Below are 6,663 nucleotides of genomic sequence, written 5' to 3'. Positions count from 1 at the left end.
ACTTCCTTTTTTATTTATAACTACCACAGGGTTGCCGACTTTAAGATTCTCCTCTCCGGGAGAAGCCCGGAGAGGAGAGATTCAGCAGCCACTTAGGGGGCGGGGGCTTGCTAGTGACATCACTAAGCCCCGCCCCCTTGCTGGTAAAGCAGCTAATTCACGGATCTCCGTGGAGGGGGCGGGGCTAAAATGACGCGAATGTGCCGTTTTAGCTCCGCCCCCTCCTCTGAGATCCGAGGATTGCGGCATTTTAATGCCGCAATCCGGGGGTCAGCGGGGGTCCCCCCTGAATCCGGGAGGGTTGCCCACCCTTCCGGGGGCCGGGAGGGGGTACCCGACTTTCGGGAGACTCCCGGAAATTCCGGGAGGGTCGGCAACCCTGAACTACCATCACCTGTGGTGATACACCTTTCTTCTTCATTAATCTGTTTAAAACAGGTGATGGCAATCATACATTAAGAGGGAAGTTCAGAAAAAGCATGGTGTCCCTCCTGGTCACTGTGGGAGGTGCATACCTCCCAACTGTCACGATTCCGTCGGGACAGTCCCGATTTTCGGGTCCTGTCCCGCTGTCCCACCCGCGGCAGGCATTGTCCCGCTGCGGGGGGTGGCAGTTGGGAGACCCCCCAATCTAATAGAATAGACGCTGTGCGCACAGCGTCTATTCTCGTATGAAAATGAGGTTGCTGCTAATTAGCATAAGCCGCGCCCTCATTTGCATATGCCCCGCCCCCTTTTCGGGCGCTCGAGCAGCTTCGCCGCGCGAGTGTCCCTATTTCCTCCGGCCAGAAGTTGGGAGGTATGGAGGTATGGCAATGAGCCTGATTAAGATAATTAAGTCCTTCACTGCTGATATGGTTGCCACCTCATCCTTCACCGATTCCTGGAGATAACCCCCCACCCAACTGAAATCCCCCCCCCCCCCGGGGGAAAGGGGTGTGGCCTGTTAAGAAAAGAGGTCGTGGCCTCTGTAATAGACATATTCAAGTGCCTAATGTTATATTATAAACGTATATATACACACACACACTATATATATATATAATACACACACACTTGTATATATACGTATGTATACATACGTATACATACAAACGTATACATACGTACACATACATATGTATACATACGTACACATACATATACATATGTATGCATACATATACATATGTATGCATACATACCTATACATATGTATACATACATACATATACACATATGTATACATATGTATTCATACATATACATATGTATATATACATATATATGTATGTACAGTATATATATACATATATGTATACATATGTATATATACATATGTATATATACACATCAGTTTACACATCAGTTTACCTAAAATCACATTGGTAGCCAGGGCCAGGCTGGCTGTGCAGGGTCAGAGGCAGGGCAGCTGGCAAGCAGTGGCAGCGGCGGCAGGAGGACTCCGAGGAGGACTGCGAGGCAGTGAGTTTAGTGACACGCCGGTCACTCCAGGTCTCCAGACACCCCAGCCCCGACACACACACGCGTGCATTGGACGGGCGGGCGGCATGCACTCAGGACGCGTCGCGGACGGGTGGGAGGGCGGCGGCGGTGGCCAACGTTGGGTCCCTGGAGGCTTTCTTAGACACCCAAAACGGGACATTCTCCCGTTTTTGCCACCCAAAACGGGAGAATCCCGGAAATCCGGGAGAGGTGGCAACCCTAACTGCTGAGCCTATCTGGGCACTTTTTGACTCTCGCTGCTCACCCAAGACCTACGCAGCCTAGACCCGGCAGCAGGGACAGCGCTGTCCATGCTGTGGGGATAGGGCATCGCCATCCTTTAGCTGTTGAAATCAATAGCGGAGCAGTCAGCACTGCTGACCATTCATATATTTTCCCTATTCTTTTAGATAGCAGCACCAATATGGATGGAGGAACATTCACAACACCAAGGTGGAAGTAAAAACAAAGTATAACAAACTGAATATGAGCCTCAAGCTTACGTCACAACAAAATAATACACAGAAAAAATATGTTAACAAGAATGCCACATTTTCTTAATTATCCTACCAATAAGTCTAACATAGTGAATGAATGCAACAAAATAACATAAGGGGCTAGCTATGAAAGATAACTAGCAACAGGATGACTGCTCATTGCATCATTTTACTGGGGGTTATAACAGGTGTAGAAGGTCACACCTTAAACAGTGGTTTAGCCATATGAAAATCAGGCTTATCAATTGTATGCTATTTTTCATGGAAGATGTGGGGCCCAATGACATTACCACAGTGGCAGAATAATGACATTTCTGCCTCCCCCCGTGTCTTTAATCCCACTTACCCTTAAGGTGGCCATACATCAGAAAGATATTGTACCCAATCATACAATCTCAATTGATTGTAAGATGGATTGTATGCAGATTGTGTGCACATCTTGTGTACACAATCATACAATCAGCAGATGGATTGTATGACTGATTGTATGATGGATTGTATGCAGATTGTGTGCACATCTTGTGTTGTGTACACAATCATGCAGCAGATGGATTGTATGACTGATTGTATGATGGATTGTGTGTAGATTGTGTGTCCAAAAACCACCAAGGACTGCCGGGGATTTCAAGGGAAATTGTACACAATCGTGAGCGCAATCGATCTTAAGATCGATCTTTCTGATGTATGGCCAGCTTAAGCAGCAAATGGTTTAGAACTGAAGGTTCGATGTGTTATAAAATTTAGAACATCATACCTCCCAACATTTGAAAGCCTGAAGGCCATGAAAAGATTGGTGGAGCTACCAGTTGTGCATAGCTTCGGGTAGAGGGGGCATGGCCTAGCACCACAGCCCCCATTTTCATAATTTTCAGGGGCATGTCCAGCGCTCCGCTAGCAGCTTGGCAACCCCCTCTGTGCACTCCTTCCTGCACTGAAGAGATCATCTCTTTAGCGATCACTGCTGCTCAGCAGAGCAGAGCAGCGATGATCTCTGGCTCCCTTTAACTGCTCACCCCACCCGTGGGACATTGCCACTTGTGGGAGGGACAGCGGGATAGTCTCCAAATAGTATGACTGTTTGGAATATAGTGCCATAATACATTAGAGAGCAAACATTAAAAATGCTGTCAGACAAATTTTATGACGGTACAGCTATTTATTTGACACGTAAGCAAATGCAATAGTATAAAAGGAATGTAGCTGATACTGTGATACTGCATAATAGTGAGCATGGAGGTGCCCCATCTGTATTCTTACAAGTAATACAAAAAAACACGGATTCAGTATGAAATCCTGGCGGTCGGGATCCCGGCCGCCGAAATCCCGACAAGGGGGGGGACGTGGATCGACCCCCGTTGCGGGCTCGCTGCGCTCACCACGCAGCGGGCCCGGTGCCTCGCTACGCTCAGCACGCTAATTTATTCTCCCTCCAGGGGTGTCGTGGACACTCACGGAGGGAGAAAGTGTCGGGATTTCGGCGGTCGGGATTTCGGCGGTCGGGATTCCAGCGTCGGGATTCTGAACGCCGGGATCCCGACCGCCGGGATTTAAACTGCATCCCAAAAACACTATATATTTCAGATGCAGAGGGGAGCGCATCGCATGTCTCTCCTTTCCCTTCACTGTGTACCTGAGCCGTCAGCCAATCATACCTCACGGGCTGGCTCCTGATTGGCTGCCAGCCCGCGAGCTCTGATTGGCTGACAGCCCAGTGACACAGTGAGTGAGGAAAAGGAGAGACGCGCGATGTGCTCCCCTCCCCTACCCTGGGAAATCAGCTGTACCCACTGCCTGTGGATGGGGAGAGGAGGAGGAAGGGAGGTGGTGGCGGCTGCGTTGTGGGGAGCTGCCGGGCGCCCCGGCTGTTTAACAGAGGCAGACAACCCGTGCGGCGCCACGGGCTGCTGCACGGCTTGTCCGCCTCTAGAAACGGCCCTGCTGATTTGGTATGTCTGGAAAGCAATTGGTCATTCTCACATATCTATGGGCAGCATGGACGGTGTAGTGCTAGCATTACTGCCTCATGGGTTCGATTCCCACCATGGTCCTAAAAGAAAAAAGCAGAATCGTACCTGTTATCGTAACCATTCCGATCCGATGCGTGCCCCCGCCGGTCACCTGTCGGATGGAAGATTTTACCTGCTGCGTTTAAGATTTATCAATCTACATTCGAGCCAGTACCGTTCGTGTGCAGATCATTTGCAGACCGTGTGTGTTTGTATGTTCCAATCCATCGTGAGTCCATCGTGCGAAAGTAAATCATTTCATGATCATTGCACGAACATGGCCATTCTGGTGTGTACCTTACATTATTTGTGTGAATGCAAATGGAGTTGCTTGGATAGCATCCAACCCAGCAATTAATAGAATGATTGCATCTGCGATCACTTCACATTCTGCTTCTGCTAGCTGCAAATACAAATACACTGACGTTTGGCATTGCATTTGCAAACGGGCAACATAAATACTACTGTATGCATGTATCCATAGGGACAGCACAGAATTCTGTCGGGAACGCGTCTGGCACTTGCGTGGATTTCCTCCGGTACTCCGGTTTCCTCCCACAATCCAAAAATATAGTGGTAGGTTAATTGTCTCCCAAAGAAAATGAACCCAAGAGTAACTGTGGCCCTTATTCTGAATCGTGCGGTACGGCCCGCGTGCGGCCGTACCGCCGATGTTTTCAGTCTGCACATGCGCAGAGGTCAATCTGCGCATGTGCAGCCCAATTCGCCGCAGACGTAGTTCGTCCGCCGCAAAGGGGGCGTATAGGGGCGTGAGGGGCTTCATACCCTCATTTCCCTATGCATACGCCCCGCGTTTCATGGGCGTTCCCATGCAAACGCGGGGCGTATGCATGCTAATGAGGGTATGACGCCAGTGATGGGGGCGGGAAGCTGACGTCGCCGGATGTCAGCTCTCAGCCCCCATACAAGCTATCACACGGACGATTGTCCGTGTGGTCTCAGCTTGCGGGACCTGGTGGGGCGTGCGGCCCTGCCTTCGATGGTCGCCGACCATCGAATGCAGGGGGCAGCTCCCACCATGGTGGAGGCGTACGCCCCACCATTTTCTTGCGGATCGCCAGCCGTCCGTGTACGGACGGCCGTGGCGATCCGTATCGTGGGCGGGGATTGGTTTGTGCGGCCGGAGCACCGTGTGCGGCTCCGGCCGCACAGATCTGAATAAGGGCCTGTGTGTGGTATACATGTGGTAGGGAATATTGGGGCAGATGTATCATAGCAGCGCTTATCGCGCCGCTATGATACTTCCTGCTTCGCCTCAATAGCGAGGCGAAGCAGGAAGGGACATCGACAAGATGTATTAACATCTTGTGTGCCGAAGCGGGGGAGCGTTAACTCCCCCCTCCGGCGATGTCCCTTTCTGGAGATAGCGCATCAGTTAATACTGATGCGCTATCTCCTGTCCCCCGGCCGGCCGCACTGGGCATGCGCGGGATCTTGCTGTTCACGCGAGATCCCCAGCGCAGCCCACAGCTGACAGCAGGGACAGCGCTGTCCCTGCTGTTTAGATAGGGCTTTGCCAGCATGATGCTGGCGAAGCCAAAACCGGCTTCGTGCGGAACGGTCAGCGATGCTGACCGTTCATACATTCGGCCTGCTACATTCGCCCCTGTCAATTAACGCATCCCGGCCGCTTCATACATGGGGGAGAAGCGGTATCAGTGCACATAACGTGCGCTGATACCTCTTCTCCCCCATAACGACACATCATACATCTGCCCCATAGATTGTAAACTCCACTGGGGCAGGGACTGATGTGACTGTTCAAATATTATCTGTAAAGTGCTGCAGAACATGTTATGTGCTATATACACATAACCAGGGCCGGATTATAATGGGGGCACAAGGGGTCAGTGCCCCTGGGCCCCCCTCTAGCTAGGGGCCCCCTGTGGTTGGCATTCATTTTTTTAGCTAAAGGTTTTGTGCATGGGAGTGGGGAAGTGCTGCAGCTTCACCTATCTGCCAATGTGACAATGATTCATGATGCTGAGCATTGGGAGCCATGTGTGCAGTGCATTACTGGGAGTTGACACTTTGCACCAGAGGGCAGAGGCTGAGACGTTTGTGCTGAGCTCTGATTGGTGGAGCTCATTACATGCTTCTCAGGCCCATTGATAACAGAAGCAGCAGCCTAGTCATGGGAGGGTTTTTAATCAGAGGCAGCACTGGGACTGTGAGGTCTCCTACAGAGTAAGGTGCAGAGGGACAAACACAGGCTTTTCATGTGGTATGTATGTATGTATGTATGTGTGTGTATGTATATATATATATATATATATATATATATATATATATATAGAATATTGTAGAACCGGCACACACAATCCTCAATTTTCAACTGCTGGGGTGCCAAACTTTAAGCATGTAGTTCCAAGGGTACAGCCAAATATAGTCTTTTTCTGTAAAGAGCACTCACCAGTCTTCCAACTTAGATGCAAGTAAAATTTAATACATCACCAAAATCTCTGACAGGTTGCCGACGTTTCGAGCCACTGTGGGCCCTTTGTCAAGACAGAACAGATGGGTGGGTCACAGCCCCAGCCATCTGTTCTGTCTTGACAAAGGGCCCACAGTGGCTCGAAACGTCGGCAACCTGTCAGAGATTTTGGTGATGTATTAAATTTTACTTGCATCTAAGTTGGAAGACTGGTGAGTGC

The 6,663-nt window shown here is 50.1% G+C and overlaps 1 long non-coding RNA gene across 1 annotated transcript in view; it reads left to right on the top strand.

Moving 5' to 3' along the window:
• LOC146058802 (uncharacterized) overlaps positions 1 to 6,663 on the top strand; it is a 780,737-nt gene that overhangs the window by 232,025 nt on the left and 542,049 nt on the right. The window lies entirely within an intron of this gene.

Source organism: Crinia signifera, chromosome 2 (genome assembly GCF_055691185.1).
Source record: "Crinia signifera chromosome 2, ASM5569118v1, whole genome shotgun sequence".
Lineage (NCBI taxonomy): Eukaryota > Metazoa > Chordata > Amphibia > Anura > Myobatrachidae > Crinia > Crinia signifera.
Note: the sequence above shows the minus strand (reverse complement) of the source record. Positions and strands in the feature narration are given on the sequence as shown.